Source organism: Tamandua tetradactyla, chromosome 12, assembly GCF_023851605.1.
Source record: "Tamandua tetradactyla isolate mTamTet1 chromosome 12, mTamTet1.pri, whole genome shotgun sequence".
In the NCBI taxonomy this organism is placed as follows: Eukaryota; Metazoa; Chordata; class Mammalia; order Pilosa; family Myrmecophagidae; genus Tamandua; species Tamandua tetradactyla.
In genome coordinates, this window is record NC_135338.1 from 54,304,809 (window position 1) to 54,329,389 (window position 24,581).

The 24,581-nt window shown below is 36.8% G+C and overlaps 1 long non-coding RNA gene and 1 pseudogene across 1 annotated transcript in view; one reads left to right on the forward strand and one right to left on the reverse strand.

Moving 5' to 3' along the window:
* The window catches only part of LOC143652141 (uncharacterized), a 157,561-nt gene that overhangs the window by 56,470 nt on the left and 76,510 nt on the right, over positions 1 to 24,581 (forward strand). Inside the window, exon 5 of the long non-coding RNA XR_013160435.1 lies at positions 16,653 to 16,731. This is a non-coding gene — a long non-coding RNA (uncharacterized LOC143652141). The remainder of the gene's footprint in view (positions 1 to 16,652; positions 16,732 to 24,581) is intronic.
* Positions 19,789 to 21,343, reverse strand: LOC143651510 (corepressor interacting with RBPJ 1-like; annotated as a pseudogene).

A 24,581-nucleotide genomic window follows, 5' to 3' on the forward strand; every position in this document is an offset into this window, starting at 1 on the left:
AGTTAACTGCTGTCAATATGCAAAGGAAGGACAGTCATAGGATACATATTCCCATATCCATAGGGGGAAACTGGAAGGAACACAGGGGTCACCAGACCCAAACAGTTTCAAAAACCTGCAGGGCAACTACATTAGATTTCAAAGTCTGAGAATCATTTATCCTTGGAACTTTAGAAAATGGTAGTCCTACCTTTTCCAAGGGCCTACACAGTGGCCCAGCTCTCCAAATGCAACCTTGGAAGACATTGAGGAGACCGCCTTTTTCTTGGTTCCACCTTCTCCTAACACTGGGGCAGCACCTGGTATCTCTGCCATCTCTGGGGCACATACTCAACCCCTCCAGAATAATGTGGTGGCAGCAAGGCTTTCCTCAATCCCCAAGAAATGTGCTCCATCCTCTCTAAAGCCTAGGGGTGGCATAGCTCTTCCAGAACAGTTAGGCAGAAGGCCTGCTATTCTGGAGGGATTTAATGGTTTCCAGTTATATGCAGGACAGTTGAGTATTGTTAGGTGAAAGAAAAAAATGTGTGTTTTATTGTTTTTTTATTTAGGAATTAGGTATGGTTTAAGGTGGTATGCATAGCTTCCAAGCTGACAAGGGGTGGGCTGTCATGGTCAGGTTCATGTGTCAACTTGGCCAAGTGGTGGTACTTGTTTGTCTGGGTGGGCAAGTGCTGGCCTGTCTATTGTGAAGAGGACATTTCGTAGAATTAAATCATGATCATATCAGCTACATCCACAACTGATTCCATTTGTAATCAGCCAAAGGGGAGTGACTTCTGCAATGAGTAATGCTTAATCTGATCACTGGAAGCCTTTTAAGGAGGATTCAGAAGAGACAGGCTCTTCCTGACTTGGCTGCTGTGCCTTTCCTGTGGAGCTTGTCTAGATCCTCCATCGGAATCATCAGCTTCACAGCCTGCCCTGTGGATTTTGGACTCTGCGTTCCCGCGGTCACGTGAGACACTTTCATAAATTTTATATTTGCGAGTGTTTCCTGTTGATTCTGTTTCTCTGGAGTACCCTAACTAAGTCACCACCATAAAATTGTTTCAGTTACTCACTTGTATCTTTATATATGTCATCTTAACCCTTACATTCAGGAGTAATGGACAGCACAATAATACCTAAGTGTAATGTAACTATGTTGGAACACTGAATGAAGCTGCACCTGAAATATAGTTTTTTGTTTGTTTGTTTGTATCTTTTGTTTTTGCTATTGTCTCCCATTGTGTAGGCTGTCTTTCTACTTTCTTGATGAAGTTCTTTGATGCACAAAAGTGTTTAATTTTGAGGAGCTTCCATTTATTTATTTCCTTCTTCAGTGCTCTTGCTTTAGGTTTAAGGTCCATAAAACCACCTCCAGTTGTAAGATTCATAAGATATCTCCCTACATTTTCCTCTAACTGTTTTATGATCTTAGACCTAATGTTTAGATCTTTGATTCATTTTGAGTTAACTTTTGTATAAGGTGTGAGATGCGGGTCTTCTTTCATTCTTTTACATATGGATATCCAGTTCTCTAGGCAGCATTTATTGAAGAGACTGTTCTGTCCCAGGTGAGTTGGCTTGACTGCCTTATCAAAGATCAAATGTCCATAGATGAGAGGGTCTATATCTGAGCACTCTATTCAATTCCATTGGTCAATATATCTATCTTTATGCCAATACCATGCTGTTTTGACCACTGTGGCTTCATAGTATGCCTTAAAGTTCGGCATCGCGAGACCTCCAGCTTCGTTTTTTTCCCTCAAGATGTTTTTAGTAATTCGGGGCACCCTGCCCTTCCAGATAAATTTGCTTATTGGTTTTTCTAATTCTGAAAAATAAGTTGTTGGGATTTTGATTGGTATTGCATTGAATCTGTAGATCAGTTTAGGTAGGATTGACATCTTAACTATATTTAGTCTTCCAATCCATGAACACGTTATGCCCTTCCATCTATTTAGGTCTTCTGTGATTTCTTTTAGCAGTTTTTTTGTAGTTTTCTTTATATAGGTTTTTTGTCTCTTTGGTTAAATTTATTCCTAGGTATTTTATTCTTTTAGTTGCGATTGTAAATGGGATTCGTTTCTTGATTTCCCCCTCAGCTTGTTCATTACTAGTGTATAGAAAAGCTACAGATTTTTGAATGTTGATCTTGTAGCCTGCTACTTTGCTGTACTCATTTATTAGCTCTAGTAGTTTTGTTGTGGATTTTTCCGGGTTTTCGACGTATAGTATCATATCGTCTGCAAACAGTGATAGTTTTACTTCTTTCTTTCCAATTTTGATGCCTTGTATTTCTTTTTCTTGTCTAATTGCTCTGGCTAGAACTTCAAACACAATGTTGAATAATAGTGGTGATAGTGGACATCCTTGTCTTGTTCCTGATCTTAGGGGGAAAGTTTTCAATTTTTCCCCATTGAGGACGATATTAGCTATGGGTTTTTCATATATTCCCTCTATCATTTTAAGGAAGTTCCCTTGTATTCCTATCTTTTGAAGTGTTTTCAACAGGAAAGGATGTTGAATCTTGTCAAATGCCTTCTCTGCATCAATTGAGATGATCATGTGATTTTTCTGCTTTGATTTGTTGATGTGGTGTATTACATTAATTGATTTTCTTATGTTGAACCATCCTTGCATACCTGGGATGAATCCTACTTGGTCATGATGTATAATTGTTTTAATGTGTTGTTGGATATGATTTACTAGAATTTTATTGAGGATTTTTGCATCTATATTCATTAGAGAGATTGGTCTGTAGTTTTCTTTTTTTGTAATATCTTTGCCTGGTTTTGGTATGAGGGTGATGTTGGCTTCATAGAATGAATTAGGTAGTGTTCCCTCCGCTTCTTTTTGAAGAGTTTGAGGAGTCTTCACCTTTTTGACAAAGTACAGAAGCATTTGATTTTGAGGAGTTCCCATTTATCTATTTTTTCTTTTGTTACTTGTGCTTTGGGTGTAAAGTTTAGAAGGCTTCCTCCCATTACTAGGCCTTGAAGATGTTTCCTTACATTTTCTTCTAGAAACTTTATGGTGCTAGTTCTTATATTTAGGCATTTGATTAACTTTGAGTTAATTTTTGTGTAGGGTGTAAAATGGCAGTCCTCTTTCATTATCCTGGCTGTCGATATCCAGTTCTTCCATGCCCTATTATTGAAAAAACTATTTTGTCCCAGTTCGGAGGATTCGAGGGCCTTGTCAAAAATCAGTTGACCATAGATTTGGTGGTTTATTTCTGCACTCTCAATTCGATTCCATTGGTCAATGCTTCTGTCATTGTGCCAGTACCATGCTGTTTTGACTATTGTGGCTTTATAATAGGTTTCAAATTCAGGGGGTATTAATCCTCCCACTTTGTTCTTCCTTTTTTTTGCATGCTTTTAGCTATTCAGGGTCTCTTTCCCTTCCAGATGAATTTGATAGTTAGTTTTTCCAAACCTTCAAAGTAGGTTGTTGGAATTTTGATTGGTACTGTGTCAAATCGGTAGATCAATTTCTGGGGAATTGACATCTTAACAGCATTTAGCCTTCCTATCCATGAGCAGGGAATGTCTTTCCACATATTTAGATCTCCTTTGATTTGTTTTAGTAATGTTATGTAGTTTTCTGTGTACGAGTCCTTTACATCCCTAGATAAGTTCGTTCCTAAGTATTTGGTTCTTTTAGTTGCTATTTTGAGTGGAATTTTTTTCTTAACTGACTCTGTAGCTAGCTTATTGCTTGTATATAGAAATGTTACTGATTTTTGCACATAATTTTATATCCTGCCATCTTGCTGAATGTTTATTTGCTCAGGTAACTTTGCTGTATACTTCTCAGTATCTTCCAAGTATAGTATCAGATCATCTGCAAATAAGGAGAGTTTTACTTCTTCCTTTCCAATTTGGATACCTTTTATTTCTTTGTCCTACCTGATTGCTCTAGCTAGAACTTCCAGCACAATGTTGAATAACAGTGGTGACAGTGGGCATCCTTGTCTTGTACCTGATCTTAGGGGGAAGACTTTCAGTCTCTCTCCATTGAGTACAATGCTGGCTATTGGTTTTTCATATATTTCCTTTATAATATTGAGGTAGTTACCTTTAATTCCTGTCTTTTGGAGTGTTTTTATCAAAAAAGGATGCTGAATTTTGTTGAATGCTTTTCAAGCATCAATTGAGATGATCATGTGATTTTTCCCTTTTGATTTGTTAATGTGCTGTATCACATTAATTAAATTTCTTGTGTTGAGCCATCCTTGCATTCCTGGTATAAGCCCCACTTGGTCATGGTGTATAATTCTTTTAATGTGTTGTCGGATTTGAATTACTAATATTTTGTTGCAAATTTTTACATCTATTTTCATTAGGGAGATTGGCCTGTAGTTTTCCTTTCTTATAGCATCTTTACCCGGTTTTGGTATTACATGATATTAGCATCATAAAATGAGTTAGGTGGAGTTCCTTTTTCCTCAGTTTTTTTTGAAGAGTTTGAGCAGGATTGGTGTTAGTTCTTTCTGGAATGTTTGATAAAATTCCCCTATGAAGCCATCTGGCCCTGGGCTTTTCTTTGTAGGAAGATTTTTGATGACTGATTGAATCTCTTTACTTGTCATTGGTTTGTTGAGATCTTCTATTTCTTCCTGAGTCAGTGTAGCTTGTTTGTGTGTCTCCATGAATTTTTCCATTTCATTTAAGTTGCCTGGTTTGTTGGCATATAGTTGTTCATAGTACCCTCTTATGATTTATTTTATTTTTGCAGGGTCTGTGGTATTGCACCCCTTCTCATTTCTGATTTTGTTTATTTGCATCCTCTCTCTTTTTTTCTTTGTCAGTCTTGCTAGTGGCCCATCTGGTTTCTTGCTTTTCTCAAAGAACCAACTTTTGGTTTTATTGATTCTTTCTATTGTTGTTTTGTTCTCCCATTCATTTATCTCTGTTTTAATCTTTGTTATTTCTCTTCTCTTATTTGCTTTGGGGTTAGTTTGCTGTTCTTTCTCAAGTTCCTCCATGTTTGCTGTGAAGTCCTCGATTTTTGCCCTTTCTTGTTTTTTAATATAGGCAATTAAGGCAATAAATTTTCCTCTCAGCACAGCCTTTGCCACATCCCGTAAGTTTCTGATAAGTTGTATTCTCATTTTCATTCATCTCCAGATAGCTGCTGATTTTTCTAGCAATTTCTTCTTTGACCCACTCGTTGTTTAAGAGTGTGTTATTTAATCTCCATATATTTGTGAATGTTCACATTCTTTGGTGTTTATTGAGATCCAACTTCATCCCATTGTGATCAGAGAAAGTGCTTTGAATAATTTCAGTGTTTTTGCATGTACAAAGACCTGTTTTGTGCCCCAGCATATGATGTATCCTGGAGAATGTTCCATGAGCACTAGAGAAGAATTTTTAACCTTGTGCTTTGGGGTGCAATGACCTATATATGTCTTTTACATCTAATTCATTTATCAAGTTATTTAACTTCTCTATCACCTTGTTGATCTTCTGTCTGGTTTTCTATCTATAGAGGAGAGTGGTGTATTGAAGTCTCCTGCTATTATTGAAACATCTGTCACTCTCTTCAGTTTTGCCAATGTCTGTCTCATGTACTTTGGAGCTCCTTGATTGGGAGCATAAATATTTAGGATTGTTATATCTTCTTGGTGAATTGACCCTTTAATTAGTATATGGTATTCTTCTTTATCTCTTATGATATCTTTACCTTTGAAGTCTATTTTGTCCGATATTAGTTTTGTAGAGCAAAATTTAAAGTACAGTTTTACAGTTCCACAATTTCAGGTACTTCCTTTAGCTGCTATAATACATTGATGACAAACAAATATCAATATAGTGATTCGTAGTCGCAGTCATTTGTTAGATTCTATCTTCTCTGTTACAATTCCTCCTTCTCTTCAGGGATATTTGGGTAATGACCATTCTAACTTCTTCATGTTGAAAAGAGGTGTCAACATTATGGGGAAGAGAGATGTGACTAGTTGATACAGATTTTTTTTTCTTGTTCCACGTGGGTCTTTTAAATGTTTTTATTGACAAATCTTCACATACATACAGTCCATACATGGTATACAATCAATGGCTCACAGTATCATCACATAGTTGTATATTCATCATCATGATCATTTTTAGAATATTAGCATCACTCCAGAAAAAGAAATAAAAAGAAAAAAGAAAAAACTCATATATACCATATCCCTATCCTTCCCTCTCATTGACCACTAGTATTTCATTCTACTCAATTTGTTTTACTTCTTATCACTCCTATTGTTTGTTTATCAATTTTTTTACTCATCTGTCCATACCCTGAATAAAAGGAGCTTCAGATACAAGGTTTTCACAATCACACAGTCACATTGTAAACATTGTATCTTTTTCAATCACCTTCAAGAATCAAGGCTACTGGATCATAACTCAACAGTTTCAGGTGCTTGCCTCTAGCTACTCCAATACACCATAAACTAAAAAGGGATATCTTTATAATGCATAAGATTAACCTCCAGGATAACTTTCTGACTGTGTTTGAAATCTTTCAGCCACTGAAACTATTTTGTCTCATTTCTCTCTTCCCCTTTCGGTTTAGAAGGCTTTCTCAATCCCATGATGCTGGGTCCCGGCAAATCCCAGAAGTTCTGTTGCACGTTGCCAGGGAGATTTGCCCCCCTGAGAGTGAGATATACCATTAGGGAGGAGGGCAGTGAGTTTACCTGCTGAGTTGACTTAGAGAGAGAGGCCACAGCTGAGCAACAAAAGAGATTCTCTGGAAGTGACTCTTAGGCATAATTATAAGTAGGCTTAGCCTCTCCTTTGCAGGCATAAGTTTCATAGGGGTGAACCCTAAGATTGAGGGCTCACCCTATTGATTTGTTTATCCCCACTGCTTGTGAAAATATTAGGAATTCCCCAAATGGGGAAGTTGAATATTTCCTCCTTTCTCCCTATTCCTTCAAGGGGACTTTGCACATACTTCTTTATTCATTGCCCTAATTACTCTGGGATATATCGGGGCATTACACCAACCTGAACAAACTAATAAGATCTCATACCCTATTCAATTTTCCATGTACTTATGGTGTTCAACTAAACTGACCATACAAGTTAAATTAGGTAATATGCTACTCAAAATATAGATTTTGTACCAAATAAAACATCTCTTCCTTTGTTCTCACACAGAAGTTGAAGTTTTAAAATATAGACAATATCATCCTTTACCCTGTATTCTAATCTACTGCAGTCCTTTCTAGATCAGCTTCATTCATATCTCTACTCAAAGTCTGATCATTTTTCAACTTTTTAAACAGTTCATGTATGGGGTAGTGCTGCTTTCATAGCTTCAGAGCTCTAACTTTGAGTCTTAGGTGTCACATAAATATCTGAAGTTTCTGGAAACCATCAGGTTATATACTCAGTATCTAAGAGTTTAGAAATAACAGTTACGACTCCTAGATATATGTGACTGCTGTAAGAGCTACAATCTAGGACCCTTTACAGTAGGCCTCAACCTACTAACCCTTGCTTTTGACTTCAGTTCACCAAGTTTTTATATTATAGTTAGTCCATATAAGTGAGAAATGATAATGTTTGTCTTTTTGTTTCTGAGATTTCATTCAACATACAGTCCTTAGGTTTCATTCACCTAGTTGCATGCCTCACAACTTCAGTCCTAGTAGTGGACACTCAGTAGTCTGTTGTATGTATAAACCACAGTTCCCTCTTACATTCCTCAGTCATTATATCCTTAGGCCACCTCCATCATTGAAAATCTCGAACACTGCTGCCATAAACACCCGTGTACAAATGTCCTTTCATGTCCACATGCTCGGTTCCTCTATCTATATACTGAGCAACTGAGTTGCAGGATCATATGGCAACCCCACCCTTAGCATCCTGTGGAAGCACCACACTGACCTTCAAGGATCTTCATCTCTTAGTTTCCCTACTGACAGTGAATAGGTACATCTCTTTTTCTGCATTTTCTCTAGCACTTCTTTCTCTCTGTTCATTTTTAAACAATTTTATTCACCCATCATACAATCCAACCTAAATAAATAGACGTGCTTTCACCACCATAATCTATATGAAGACATTTTCTTTTCTTCCACAAAGAATCCATACTCCTCCCACAAGACCCCGCCTGTTAACATTTAGTTTCAGCAAAAGGTCTTTGTTGCATTTTGTGGAAGCATTTTACAATGCTAGTATTTACTATAAAGCCTAGTTTGCATTGATTGTTCTTTTTCCTTTATACCATCCATTTTCAACACCTTGCAATATTGACATTCATTTGTTCTCCCTCATGCAAAAATGTTTTTTATTAGTACATTTAATCACCATCATTGTCCCCTAAATGTATTCCTAAGTTACACATCTCAGTTCTTTATGCTCTGTCTTTCCTTCTGGTTTCACATATGCCCCCAGTCCTTCTTCCTCAATTATAAACATATTCAGCTTCATTCAGTGTACTTATATTATTGTGCTACCATCAGGTAGTATTGTGCCATTCATTGCTGAATTTTTATATTCAGTCCTGTGTACAATCTGTATTCCTTCAGTACCAAATGCCCAATCTCTACCCTATTTCTATCTCCTGATAACCTGTATTCTTTTTTTGGTTGTTGTTCTTGGAACATTTGCATCTATTCAGCAAAAGAAACAGAAAGCAGAAAAAAATTCATACATACCATACCCCCCACCGCTCCCCCTCACCGATCATCAGCATTTCAATCTAAATTTATTTTAATATTTGTTCCCCCTATTATTCATCTTTATTCCACATATTTTACTCATCTGTTGATAAGGTAGATAAAAGGAGCATCAGACACAAGGTTTTCACAATCACACAGTCACATTGTGAAAGTTATATCATTACACAATCATCTTTAAGAAACACGGCTACTGGAACACAGCTCCACATTTTCAGGCAGTTCCCTCCAGCCTCTCCACTACATCTTGACTAACAAGGTGATATCTATTTAATGTGTAAGAATAACCTCCCGGATAACCTCACAGCTCTGTTTGGAATCTCTCAGCCATTGACACTTTATTTTGTCTCATTTCACACTTTCCCCTTTTGATCGAGAAGGTTTTCTCAATGCCCTGATGCTGAGTCTCAGCTTTTTCCAGGATTTCTGTCCCACGTTGCCAGGAAGGTCCACACCCATGGGAGTCATGCCCCATGTAGACAGGGGGAGGGTGGAGAGTTTGCTTGCTGTGTTGGCTGGAGAGAGAGGCCACATCTGAGCAACAAAAGAGGTTCTCTTGGGGGTGACTCTTAGGCCTAATGTTAAGTAGGCTTGACCTATCCTTTGTGGGGTTAAGTTTCATATGAACAGACCCCAAGATTGGGGGCTCAGCCTATAGCTTTGGTTGTCCACACTCCTTGTGAGAATCTGATAACCTGTATTCTTAACTTCAACTTTCAAAGTTCACTCATTAATGTTAGTTCATATTAGTGAGACTATACAGTATTTGTCCTTTTGTTTCTGGCTAATTTCACTCAGAATGATCTCCTCAAGTTTCATCCATGTTATTACATGCTTGATGACTTTATTCTGTTTTACAGCTGTGTAATATTCCATGGTATGTATATACCACAGCTTCTTTAGCCACTCATCCATTGATGGACTTTTGGGCTATTTCCATCTCTTAGTAACTGTAAATAAAGATGCTATAAACATTGGTATTCAAATGGCCATTTGTGTCCTTGTCTTCAGTTTCTCTGAAGATATTCCTAGTAGTGGGATTGCTGGATCATATGACAATTCTATGGTAAGCTTCCTGAGGAACTGCCAAACTGCCTTTAACAGCGTTGTACCGTTTTACTTTCCCACCAACAGTGCATAAGTGTGCCTCTTTCTCCACATCCTCACCAACACTTGCCGCTTTCTTTTATTTTTTTTTTATCATGACCTTTCTACTGGCTATGAAGTGTTATCTCATTGTGGTTTTGATTTGCATTTCCCTAATAGCTAGTGAAGTTGAGCATCTTTTCATGTGCCTTTTAGCTATTTGTGCTTCTTCTCGTGAAAAGTGTCTGTTCTTGTCTTTAGCCCATTTTTCAGTTGAGTTGTTTGTCTTTTTGTTGTTGAGTTGAAGAATCTCTTTATATATTCTGGATACTAAACCCTTATCTGTGATGTGGTTTCCAAATATTGTTTCCTATCATGTAGGCTACCTTTTTACTTTTCTGATAAAGTCCTTTGATGCACAAAGGTATTTAATTTTGAGGAGATTCCATTTACTATTTCTTTTTTCAATGCTTGTGCTTTGGTGTAAGGTCAAGGAAACTGCCTCCTATACAAGTTTTGTAAGATATTTTCCTTCATTTTATTCTAAAAGTTTTATGGTTTCAGCTCTAATGTCTGGGTCTTTGATCCATTTTGAGTTAATTTTTTATGAGGTGTGAGATATGGATCCTCTTTCATTTTTTTGCATATGGAATACAGTTCTCCAAACACTATTTATTGAAGAGGCTGCTCTGTCCTAGGTGGGTTGTCTTGACTGCCTTATCAAAGATCCGTTGTCCATAGATGAGAGGGTCAATTCAATTCCATTGGTCAGAATATCTATCTTTATGCTAGTTTCATGCTGTTTTGACCACTGTTGCTTTGTAATATTCTTTAAAGTCAAGTAGTGTGAGACCTCCTAATTCATTTTTTTCCTCAGGATATTTTTAGTTATTTTGGGCACACTGCCCTTCCAAAGAAATTTGGTTATTGGTTTTTCTGTTTCTGCAAAGTAAATTTGTTGGGATTTTAATTGGTATTGTATTGAATCCATAAGTCAATTTGGGTGGAATTGACATCTTAACTATATTTGGTCTTCCAATCTATAAGCATGGTATCCCTTCCATTTTTCTAGGTCTTCAGTGATTTCCTTGGGCAATTTCTTGTAGTTTTCTGTGTATGGTCTTTTGTATCCTTAATTAAATTTATTCCTAAATATTTTATTCTTTTGGTTGCTATTGTAAATGGAATTTTTTCTTGATTTCCTTCTCAGATTGCTTGTCAGTAGTGTATAGAAACACTACTGATTTTTGGGCATCGATATTGTACCCTGCCACTTTGCTGTACTCATTTATTAGCTCTAGTAGCTTTGCTGTAGATGTTTGGAGATTTTTGATATATAGTATCATGTCATCTGCACACAGTGAGAATTTTACTTCTTCTTTTCCAATTTGGATGATTTATTTCTTTTTCTTGTCTAATTGCTCTGGCTAGAACTTCCAGCACAATGTTGAATAACAGTGGTGACAGTGAGTATCCTTCTCTTGTTCTTGAGCTTAGAGGGAAAGCTTTCAATCTTTCCTCACCAAGGATGATGTTAGTTGTGGGTTTTTCATATATTTCCACTATCATGTTGAGGAAGTTCCCTTCTATTTCTGTCCTTTGAAGTGTTTTCATCAAGAAAAGACGTTGAATTTTTTCAAATGCCTTTTCTGCATCAATTGAGATGATCCTGTAGTTTTTCTGGTTTGATTTGTTGGTATGGTATATTACATTAATTGATTTTTATATTGAACCAGACTTTCATGCCTGGAATAAATCTTACTTGGTCTTGGTGTATGATTCTTTTAATGTGCACTGAATTTGATTTGCAAATATTTTGCTGAGAATGTTTACATCTATATTCATTAAGGAGATTGGTCTGTAATTTTCTTTTCTTGCAGTGTCTTTGTCTGGATTTGGCATTAGGGTGATGTTGGCTTCATAGAACATGTTAGGTATCTTTCCCTCCTCTTAAATTCTTTTGAAGAATTTGAGCAAGATTGGTGCTAATGCTTTCTTGAATGCTTGGTAGAATTCAAGTGTGAAGCCATCTGGTGGACTTTTCTTTTTAGGGAGCTTCTCGATGACTGATTCAATCTCTTTAGTTGTGATTGGTTTTTTGAGATCATCTAATTCTTCTTGAGTCAGTATTGGTTCTTCATGGCTTTCTAGGAAGTTGTCCATTTCATCTACATTGTCTAGTTTATTAGCATATAGTTGCTCATAGTATCCTCTCATTACTTCCTTTTTTTCTGTGGGGTCAGTTATTGTGTCTCCTTTTCCATTTCATTTGCATCCTCTCTTATTTATTTATTTTTTTGTCAGTATAGCTAAGGGTCCATAGATTTTATTGATTTTCTCAAAGAACCACATTCTGGTTTTTTTGATTTTCTTGATTGTTTTCATGTTCTCAATTTCATTATTTCTGTTCTAATCTTTCTTATTTCTTTCCTTTTGTTTGCTTTGGGGTTAGTTTGATGTTCTTTCTCTAGTTCTTTCAAGTGAACAGTTAATTCCTTGATTTTTGCTCTTTCTTCTTTTAAAATATGGGGGTTTAAGACAATAAATTTCCCTCTCAGCACTACCTTTGCTACATCCCATAAATTTTGATATGTTATGTTTTAATTTTCATCTGCCTCAAGGTATTTACTGATTTCTCTTGAAATTTTTTCTTTGACCCACTGGTTGTTTAAGAATACGTTGTTAGCCTCCATATATTTGTGAATTTTTTGGCCTTCTGCCTGTTATTGTTTTCCAACTTCATTCCATTATGTTATAAGAACATGCTTTGTATAATTTTAGTCATTTTAATTTTATTGAGACTTGCTTTGTGACCCAGAATGTGGTCTATCCTTGAGAATGATCTATAAGCACTTGAGAGAAATGTGTATTCTGCTGTTGTGGGGTATAATGTTCTGTAATATCTGTTAAGTCTAGTTAATTTATTATATTATTCGACCTCTCCTTCCTTAGTGATCCTCTGTCTAGATGATCTATTCATTGATGAAGGCAGGGAATTTAAGTCTTCACCTATTATGGTAGAGCTATCCACTTCTCCCTTCAGTCTTGTCAGTGTTTGCCTCATGTATTTTGCAGCACTCTAGCTCTGTGTATAAATATTTATGATTTTCATGTCTTCTTGTTTAATTGTTCCTTTTATGCATACTGTCCTTTTTTGTCTCTTTTAATTGTTTTACATTTGAAGTCTAATTTGTCACATATTAATATAGCTACTCTTTTCTGATTGTTGTTTGCATGAAATGTCCTTTCCTAACCTTTCACTTTCAACCTGTTTTTATCCTTGGGTGTAAAGTGAGTCTCCTGTAGACAGCATTTAGATGGGTCCTGTTTTTTAATCCATTCTGGCAGTCTGTGTCTTTTGATTGTGAAGTTTAATCCATTAACATTTAATGTTATTACTGTAAAGGCAGTACTTTCTTCTGCCATTTTGTCTATTATATGTCATATCTATTTTTCCTCTCTTTTTACCGTTATTCATAGTCTTCATTTCTATACTCTTCTCCAGACCACTTGCTCCTGTCTTTCCCTATCTGCCTGTAGTGTTTCCTTTAGTATTTCTTTCAGAGCTGGTTTCTTAGTAAAAAATTCTCTTGGTATTGTTTGTCTGAAAATATTTTAATCTCCCCTTCATTTTTTTTTTCTTTTTTGAATTGAACCCAGGTCTCTCGCATGGCAGGAGAGAACTCTGCCTGCTGAGCCACCATGGTCCACCCTCCCACTCATTTTTGAAGAACAGTTTTGCTGGATATAGAATTCTTGGTTGGCAGATTTTGTCTTTTAGAATATTAAAGGTATCATACCACTGCCTTCTCCCCTCCATGGTTTCTGCTGAGAAATTCACAAAATCTTATTAAGTTTCATTTGTGTGTGATGGATTGCTTTTCATTGCTGCTTTTGAAATTCTCTCTTTGCCTTTGACATTTGACAATCTTATTAGTAAGTGTGTTAGAGTATGTCTATTTGGATCTGTTCTGTTTGGGGTACACTACACTTCTTGGATCTGTAATTTTATGTCTTTCATTAAGAGATGGGAAATTTTCAGTGATTATTTCCTCCATTAGTCTTTCTCCTTCTTTTTCTTTCTCTTCTCCTTCTGGGACACCTATCAACATATATATTTATGTTCTTCATGTTGACATTCAATTCCCTGAAAGGGTGCTCATATTTTCCCATTCTTTTCTCTATATTTTCTCTTGTGTGTTGGATTTCAGATGTCCAGCTCCTTTAATTCACTAATCTTTTCTTCTGTCTCTTCAAATCTATTATTGTAGATTTCCATTGTTTTAAAATCTCTTCTATTGTGCCTTTCATTCCCATAAGTTCTGTGATTTGTTTTTTCAACCTTCTGAGTTCTTTTTGTTTACTCCTGTCTCCTTCTTCAACTCATTGATTTGATTTTTGATGAGATTTTGCCTCTCTGTTTGAACATCTTGAATTACTTGTTTCAACTTCTATATCTCATTTGAAGTGTTGGTTTGTTCCTTTGACTGGGCCATATCTTCAATTTTCCTAGTATCGTTCATTATTTTTTCTGGTGTCTAGACATTTGATTTCCTTAATTAGTTTGTTTTGGAGGTTGTTTTCATTCTTTTGCCTAGGATTTTCTTGCTCTGTGGCTTTGTTCTCTATCTGTTCTTTGACATGCAGTTCAACTTATTCTAGATCTCTAGCATAGGTTCTGTTTAACTTACCAGAATTTTTCAGTTCTTGTTTTTCTGTTTCTTGCCCTCCCTATACAGAACCTTTTTTTATTTCTTTTGAGGAGGTTCTCCTCAGATATTATAGACACTAGTTACATTTTCCTAGACCAGACAGGCCCGCATCTCAAGAGGAAAGAGTAACCAGTATCACTTTTCCCTGAGGGTGAGACTCAGCAGGTTGTCAGACTTTCCTATGAAGCCTCTAGTCTCTGTGTTTTTCCTATCCTGCCCAACATGTGGCACTTGTCTGCCCACAGCTTCCCACCAGCTTAAAGTGATGTGGTGCCTTTTATTTCAGCAGACTCTCCCTGCCAGGGATGTGCTTGAGACACAGGTGAGGTAGTAAGATAGCTTTGATTGCCTCTGTTTTCCAGTCCTTGTGCCTAAATTCCTTGAAGAAGGGATTCCACTTGAGCTGGGCCCCACTCCCTTTTCTTGGGGAAGATACACCCTTTAGGGAATTAACTCCTTTCACCTGAATAGTTACTTTGTCTTTCAGACAAATCCTAATTCTTCTCTTGCCTGGGGCAGTACTGGAGTCTGAGAGTGTTTCCAGTTCTGTATAATAAGCTGTTTAAGGAGTTAAAAAAAAAAAAGCAGAAATCCTTTTCAGAGCTGGACACCCACTGCTTGGATTTTTCAATCAAGAATTTGTGTTGGTATGTGGGTCTATGTATCTCCAGCCTCTATGTGCCCCCTTCACTTGGGGTCTAGGCCTTTCCAGTATTTTGTGCTGTCCAGTCAAAAAGCCTCCTTTTTTTTTTTTTCTGTCAGCTCTCCCACTCTGCAGGGACAAAAACTCCTAGTTCCTTTAGTCCTTATTTCAGGTTTATCTGTGCTGGTGGTCTGTGTTTTCAGTAGTCAGAATTTGTTAGTTAATTTGGCAGTTGGGGCTTTTGAGCTAAGCCCTTGTGCTAGTAAAATCTGTTTCCTTTCCCCTCAGGGCACTAGCCTGCCATGCCTATGAGGGAGGGTGCAGGCCTCCATGGCTTGGGGGATTTACATTTCTCTGTGGGATCTCAGCCATTCCACTTGGTCCAGACTGGTGTACGCTATGTGTCCAGTCACTGATGATGTTCCCCCAGCAGCTATTCTGTACTATTCCTGGCTATTTAGTAGCTGCTCTACAGGAGAAATAAAATTCCACACCCCACTATACTGCCATCTTGCTCCTCCAAGTTGACGTTCTTGGAGAGACTGGTGCTTCTGGGTTTCAGGGCTTAATTGGCATAGGATCAATTTGGAAGCCTTAAGTTTCTGAAAAATAAACTTGGTGAAACTTTTATAGAACTTCAGATAAAGCCCTGGGTATTCTTTAGTGTTTTCCGGAATCCTGTTGGTTGGGGCTTGATTTACTGTGGTAGTTAGCAAGATCTAGTTGACGTTTGCATAAGAGTAACCTCCATAGTAGTCTCCTGCCTCTATTTGAAATCTCTTAGCCACTGATACTTTATTTTGTTAAATTTCTTTCCCCCCTTTTTGGTCAGGTAGGCATTGTCAATCCCACGATGTCAGGGCCAGACTCATCCCTGAGAGTCATGTAACACATTGCCAGGGAGATGTACACCCCTGTAAGTCATATCCCAGGTAGGTGGGAGGGTAATGATTTTACTTGCAGAGTTGGGATTAGAGAGAACCCAACTATCTCTAATTAAATTATATGTAGGCGTAGTTTCCCTGTTATAGAAATAAGAGCAAACCTCAAGATTAAGGGGTTGGCGTATTAACTTGGGAGTTCATAATGATAGAGTATCAGGGATTTCTCAGGTGGAAAAGTTTAGTAGTTCCATATTTTTTTCTCCAGGCCCTAAAGGGACTTTGCCAATACTTTTTAATTATATGCCCAACATACTGTGTAGTGTATTGTGTGATGTTTTGTTTTAGATTGCATTCAATGCATAGATTTTTTTTTTAGTGAGTCTTGTGTTCATGCATTTATAAAATTTGTATTGGATTCGCACTGCAGATTCTGGAGGAATCTGAAAATGACATATAAATGTATAAAATGTGGTTTCTGAGAGTTAAGAAATATTGCTCATTTGTTGGATTTGTTATTTTGTTTATATTTGTGTATCAGCAAAACAGATTGATCTCTGCCTTTATGAAATTACATTCCTTGTGGAGGAAAGACTTTAATTTTGTAAAAACAAATATATGTAATGGAATCTAAAAATTGTATTCTTTTGCCTCAGTTTTGGCTTGGACTCCAAGACAAACTACCTTCAACGCTGAAGTGAGCTGTAAGAGCATGAAACAAGATTTGCAAAGCAGGTAACTGAGAATTGATTTTGCAACTTTTCGTTAACTATGTACCTCCAGCCTATAAAAGAAATTAGAGAGGCCAATAGGTATTGAGATGTGAAGGGACTATTTGGAGACAGATGGTGATGTTGTGAGTCCCACCACCTCCCCTGTGGGAAGCAGTTTGGGTGCTTTTCCTCACTTAAAGGCAGGTTGAGAGAGCTTTAATGGAATTTACCACTTAGAGATCTTCATGTATGCATCCTGAAACTTGGGGTTTACAAACCTAAGAAATCTAAAGAATGAAAGGCTGTGTCTGCAGCTACCTGCCAGGGGCGTTAAAATGAAAAGAGGACTTGATTTGTAAAGTAGCAGCACTTCCACCAACAGTCAGGTCTAAGGCACATGTTTCTGGTAGACAAGATGAAGTCTGCTTGAAGAAGAGAAAGAAAGATGGGGCTGCCTTTCTGCCTTTGAATTTACACTGAAATACAGTGTGTTAGTTTCCTATTACTGCTGTAATAAATTACCGCAAGCTTAGTGGCTTAAAGCAACACAAGTGTATAATTTTACAGTTCTGGAGGTCAGAAGTAGAGAATAAAGATTACAGGGTTAAGAGCAAAGTCTCCTCCTCCTCCACCTTCCTCCTCCCTCCTTCTTCCTTATTGTACAATTAGTAAGGTAACGTTTGTTATAATTCATGAAAGAACATTTTTATACTTGTTCTCTTAACTATAGTTTATCATTTACAATAGGGTTCACTGTGTTATACAGTCCTATGTTTTACGTTTGGATTTTTATCCTAGTAACATATATATGACCTGAAATTTCCCCTTTTAAATCACATACACATATATAATCCAGTGTGCTCAACCCAGTTCCTCGTAATCTATATTCTAGATTCTAACTCTATGAGTTTGCTTATTCTAATTATTTTATATCATGGATTCATACAATATTTGTCCTTTTATACCTGCCATATTTCGTTTAGTATAATGTCTTCAAATTTATGCATGTTATTGCATGTATCAGAACTCCATTCCTTTTTTACAGCTGAATAATATTCCATTGTATGTATATACCACATTTTGTTTATCCATTCGTTGGCTGAAGGACAGTTGGGTTGCTTACATCTTTGCCCAATTGTGAATAATGCCATAATGAACACTGGTGTGCAAACGTCTGTTCAAGTCCCTGCTTTCAATTCTTCTGGGTAAATACTTAACAGCAGAAAGCTAGGTCAATGGTAATTCTCTAATTAGCTTTCTGAGAAACTGCCAAAGTGTCTTCTACAGTGGCAGTACCATTTTACATTCCCACTAACAATGAATGAATATTCTTATTTCTCCGCATCTCTATAGCACTTATAAGTTTCTATTTTTTTAATAGTAGCCATTCTAGTGGGTGAAGATGGTATCTCATTGTGGTTTTGAATTGCATTTCCCTAATAGCTTAGTGATTTTGAGTATCTTTTCAAAGTGTTTTTTAGTCATTTGTATATACTCTTTGGAGAAATGTCTGTTCAAGTCTTTTGCCCATTTTAAAATGGGGTTGTTTGTCTTTTTATTGTTGAGTTGTAAGATTTCTTTATATATTCTGAATATTAAAATCTTATTGGATTGTGGTTTCTAAATATTTTCTCCCATTAAGTTGGTTGTCTGGCAAAAGGGACTTTACTGATGTGTTTAAGTTAAAGATATTGAGATGGAAAGATTATCCTGTAATATCTAGGTGGGCCCAAGGTAATCACAAGGGTTTTTATAAACGGGAGACAAGAGGTCAGAGGCAGAGGTGATGTGACAACAGAAGTAGAAGGAGAATAAGTGATGTGATGCAGGGCCATGAGCCAAGGAATAAGAAAGGCCTCCAGAGGCTGGAAAAGGCAAGGAAACAGATTCTCTCCTAGAGCTCCAAAAGTACCAGCCCTGTGGAAACTTTGATTTTAACCCTGTAATCTTTATTCTCTACTTCTGACCTCCAGAACTGTAAGATTATACATTTGTGTTGTTTTAAGCCACCAAGTTTGTGGTAATTTATTACAGCAGAAATAGGAAACTAACACACTGTATTTCAGTGTAGATTCAAAGGTAGAAAGAAGCCTAGAGATAATTCTTTAACTATTAATTCTTATCCATTGTTAAGGATCCTGGTTTATCTTCAGAGTGACTATAGGAAATTTAGAGAATCACCTGGAATTCCATTTACAGATAAATTGAAAAAAAAAAGTAAAATAATCTTCTTTATACATGAAGTTTTATGAGTTGGCTATAGAATATAAGTATATTTACCTCTGGAAGACACTGTATGCATGCCCATACACATGCACACATATTGTATATTGAAGATTAGACATGTGGTAATCATTTATAAAATAGAAATCATTAATGTTTTTATAAGGTTGACAGTTTTCACATATATTTTTCGTTCATTCATCCATACATTCATTATTTAATGAGTACCTTCTTGCTCCTGAGAGCATAAAAATGAGTAAGATATTTCACATTTGTGAGGTGTTATTATCTCCATCATACAGATGAAGGAACTGAGGCTCTGAGAGGTTAAGTGACTTCCAAAGGTCCCATGTTCAGTAAGAGATAGAATCAGTCCTTGAATACCTTATTTCCGATTCCCATCCTAAATCTCATTCATTTTATCTTCTTCCTCATCAGCTAATAAGAAAAGTTACAACTGTCTTGTATCAATAGTAAATGTTCAGTGAACTCTTCTGTGATTGAACTTTTTTTTGAATTGTAACTCTTTTACTGATATTTCAGAACAAAGAAAATGTCATATAACTATATGGGGTTTTTATCTACTATAGGGCACAAGAAACATTTATCAACAGAGAATAGTTCTATATTTCCAAAATAGATTACTTACAAATATTTTCAAAATTAATTTTTATGGTTCTCAAGAAGTCTTTTACTTGAAGTGACAGTTTACATAGATGGAAAATTAAAATAGAACTTTTATTAGAAAGATAATTATTCATAATTTAGCCCTTGCTGAAAGTATTCAGTAAGAAAGTGGAGGTATTTTCATTCCCTGGTAATTGTCACATATAATCTGTCCTCTCCCTGCTTCTCTTCATTCTTTTTGTGTCACTTTAGTATATTTATTTCCTGAGTTCTCTGTGTGCACTTTTTTCTCTTCTATATGTATCTGCCATGGTTTCTCTTGTCATTTCTTCTGTTCTGCCCTTCACTGGAGCTTTGCTATGGCCATTTTCTAATCTCCCTTTGCTTGTAAGTACCATTTTGTCTTTGACTTGGCTTCTCCTACTCCTCTCATCCCTGCTCTGGCTTCTGCTGTTCCTGTCATTTCTTTCAGATCCTCTCTTCTTTGGTCTATGATTACAGCTTCTGGACCTCTGTAAGAATCAGAATGGTTCCATTTGCTATTTTTCCTAGAACTCTTTTGTTTTAAATACCCAGGCTGTTCCCTGGCTTTTTTTCTTGTTACTGTGACTGCTACAAAGTTCTTCATAAAATTTTCTCTTTTTAGATACGTCCTTCTCTTCAGAATCACTGCTATTTCCTGAACAGTTATTTTTCTTTTCATCTTTTGTAATTTTGTTTCTTTATTATCACTTTTACTCTCACTGCTGCTTTCTGAAGTCTCACTGGAGGAAGAGGAGGAAGCCAAGGAGAAGGAGGAGGAGGAGGAGGAGGAGGATTTATTTTTATGTTATTTTTTTTGTTTACTTCTTTTTTTCAGAAGCTTTTTCTTTTTTTTCTTGTTTCCTTTTCTTTCTTTTTTTTTCTACTCCAATTTCCTGAGAAGCGTCTGTTTTTCTTTGGTTATTAGTGACTTTAAAAATTCAACTTCTGTATCTTCACCCTCACTTGCAACATATTCCTCTGATGGATCATTTGTGGTTAACTTTCTCCCCAGTACATTTCATTGCAAGGGAAACCCAGTTTCTCATTTCTGCTATTAGTTCCTAGACGTGCGTTGATGGCCCTGAGCCATCAGTGGGAGCTGAACTTGCACTGATTCCAGAAAGACCAAACAAAGGACATTTCTCGATCTGTGTTGACATGACCCCATTTATGACATTTAATGCATCTCACATTTGAAACTGAATACCAAAGGGTTGATCTTGATGTTCATGTCATATTTGGCATATTTTTTTCGTGAAGCTCTGTTTTGCCATTCAAATTTGTATTCAAGCTCTCCTTCGGTTTCTTCTTTCTCTTTGTTTTCTTTCTTAGCTCCTGGTGGGTCTTCATACATAAAATTAAGGCCATTTTTTACATGTTCATCTCCCATAAGCAATCTACTTTCATATGGTTCTTGTTCATTAAGATACTGTTGCATTACGTCTTATTTTTTCTTATCATATGAAATTTTCTGTTCTGTCATCCATACTGTTTGTGGTATGCTGTATGGCAGGGTCATATTTCATTATTTTTCCATGTGAATATCCAGTTTTTCAGCACCATTTGTTGAATTTTTTGTTTGTTTTTTTCGGGAAGTGCATGGACTGGGACTCGAACCTGGGTCTCCCGCCTGGCAGGCGAGAATTCTACCACTGAACTACTCTTGTACCCCCCTCCCCCATCTATACCATTTTGATATTAGATTTGGAAGTGGGATGAAAGTCCTTCTTGCACATGAAGTTGGTGAATGATTTCCCCATTTCGAGTCCAAGCTGGGGAAGGAAGGCCCTTGAACTGTGGGCAACGTAAATAAACTATTCCACCTAGCTGGAACTGCACCTCCAATGGTCTGTGATTAATCTTAAATAAAACTGTAGATTAAATATTGGAGATTAAAAAAACAAAAGATAGATTATAATAAATAATCCAAGGTAGAATATGATGAATACTATAAAAGAAGAGAAATAAAATGCCTTAGTATTTATTTGAGAGGCTAAAGAAAGAATATTTAGCTGGGGTAGAAAATCAAGTAGACTTCACAGAGAATGTGACATTTGGATTATTCAGTGATCCCTAGGATGATCCTCAGCTTCAATGATTTGCTAGAATTTGCAGAACTCAGAAAAGCTGTTATTCTTCTGATTATGGTTTATTACAGAGAAAGGATACAGACTAAAATCAGCAAAGGGAAGAGATTCACTGGGAAGGGTCCAAGAGACCCCAGGTGCGATAATCCAGTTGTCCACTCCCAATGGAATCATGTGAATAGCACTCATTTCTTCCAACAGTTATTGTGACAACATGGATGGGGTATTGCCAATTAGGGAAGATCATCTGAACCTTGGTGTACAGGGTTGTTATTGGGGGTCTGTCACACAGTCGTGGCTGACGGCCTGGCTGGCCTTAGTCTTCAGCCCCTGCAGAGGTCAAGCCTCATACCTGATACCTCCTGGACCAAGGCCCCACCATAAATCATGCTGTTAGCATAGACTATCTGGCATGGCTTAATGCCTCTAGGTGGATGAAGATACTCTGACCTGGCAGGACATTCCAAGAGCTTAGCGATTACCTCCCTGAAGCTGCATAAAGGACAAACCTTTCTTTGGGCAAGGTTAATCCTTTACTGCACAGATGTCTTAAATGAATTAATTCCCATATGCTGGGATGTTTTTGGATCCTTCTCATGGCCGTATTGTTTTGTGAGAAAGACTGTGGGATCCTTCAATGCCTAGCATTCTCATGACCTTCTTTGCATCTGAAATGTAGTTTCTACTCCCTTGCTTTATGAGAAATTGGAGAGAACTGGGGGTTATGGATGTCAAGAAAAATATGACCGGGTAAGTAGGAAAGTAGGGTAGGAAAAATATTGTCTAATATAACTGATTTTTAAGTCATGATGGAAACAGCAGAACTCAGAGCTCGTCTCCCAACCCCAAATTGCCTATTTCTCTTTTAATTAAAGAAGATCAGTTCCCTGTATCTTTTTTTATGGGTTTCCCTTTATCCATTTCCCAATTCATAGTTCTTTTGCCACACATGAGAAAAATTTGTCCTTTAGGAAGCTTATATTGAGAAAGAGAAAGCAGGGCCAATCCTTGTGGGCTATGAGTATGATGATTAGGGGATGGGTGGTAGGGAGGAAATTGTGAATTTATTTAAAGTGATTTTTAATATCTGGTTTAAAAACCAGAAAACAAATTTATTAACTCACATTGATAAATATAGCTGTCATGGAAACTGAGTATTGGTATCCCTTGACCATCATACTCTATAGGTGCTGTAAAAATAAATTTTTAAGTGATCATCAAATCATAAAAATGAGACTTAATCACATAATTAGAATGTTTGCTGTCATCAAGAGAAGATGATTTGGTATAAGCACTTCTATAAAAGGGGCCACCAATCCCAGGCAGTTTGAATCTCTGGACCAGGATACTGCTGATGATGCTTCTGGTATATTCTTTTTTTCTATACTTCCATATATAACTAACTACTTCCCCAGATAATTGTGTCTGGATATGATTCATTTTAAAAGCTAATATTTCATAACAGGAATATACTGCCAATATATTCAATCATTCTCCTTTTGATTGACATGCAGATTCTTCCTTCCTTCTCTTCCTCTTTTCTTCTTTCCTTCCTTTCTCCCTCCCTCACTCCTTCCCTCTCTCTTTCTCTTTCCCTCCCCCTCCCTCTCTTTCCCTCCCTCTCCATGTTTCTCTCTTTCTGATCAATACAGTCAAAGTTGAAATAAGCATCTTTCTATGTGGTTTTAAATACTGATGCTTTTAGTTATAAAGGCTAAATTTCCCTAAACAGAGTTTCTGGTAAAAAATATATGTATTTTAAATTTTAATTGATGTTGCGTGATTAATTTCCCCCCAAAATTGCAGCAATTCATATTCCAGTCAGCAATGCCTGAGTGTGCACATTACTCAGCATCTTCATCAATAATGAATGACATTGCTTTAAAAGTTGCCTTAAACTTTTGATGGGTGAATACTTTTAGTTCGAGATGACTTTCCAAGGGAAACAGTTTTCCTGCTTTTCTCAGTATTGCATTCCTAGTACCTGGATGGGGTCACTTCTTTTGAAGAATATTAAAAACATCTTAAATTTCTTTTTTTATGAGGGAACTTGTCTTCCTCTTTGACTTACAATCTTGCAGTAGAACAACTGGAGGTAATATGTCTTTACATCTCAGATTTAGGGAATAGTTGATCAATTATTAATCAATTATTAATCTCTTTAGGAATGAATTCAAATGGATCAGTTCTATTTTTACCTTTTTATCAATGAGCTTATGATTCGTGTTCTCAGGACAGAGTCTAAAAACATTCAAAGCATCAGTATTTAAAACCACATAGAAAGATGCTTATTTCAACTTTGACTGTATTGATCAGAAAGAGAGAAACATGGAGAGGGAGGGAAAGAGAGGGAGGGGGAGGGAAAGAGAAAGAGAGAGGGAAGGAGTGAGGGAGGGAGAAAGGAAGGAAAGAAGAAAAGAGGAAGAGAAGGAAGGAAGAATCTGCATGTCAATCAAAAGGATTGACTACCATCTCTTGGTCATGGGCGGGTGGGCATCTTGATGAACAATCCCATTGAGTCTACATGAAATGGAGGTGGGTAAGATAGGTCCCTAAAGTAAAACAGTGTGTTTTACTGTTTTACAAACAAAATTGGGAACAGATACTTGGCATGCCAAAACAAGTTGCTTAAATGTGAGATGGCAGAAGTAAAATAAAAAATTAGCTACTACTTCTGATCAGGAGAGAGTAGCCGGGTCAGGATTTTCCATGTCACTGTAAACACCTAGAAAATTGGAATAAATATGCAAGGGAACTGTTTTTAGACATTGTTCAACATTCAGTGCTGAACTGTGATCCCTGAGGGAAAGGGAACAAATAATTGCCCTTGTTTTCTTCCTGGAGGAAGTTTCCAGACAGTGGTAGGGAAGGGGACCCCAAACAGAGCCCGGATTGCTGAATTGAGGATTCA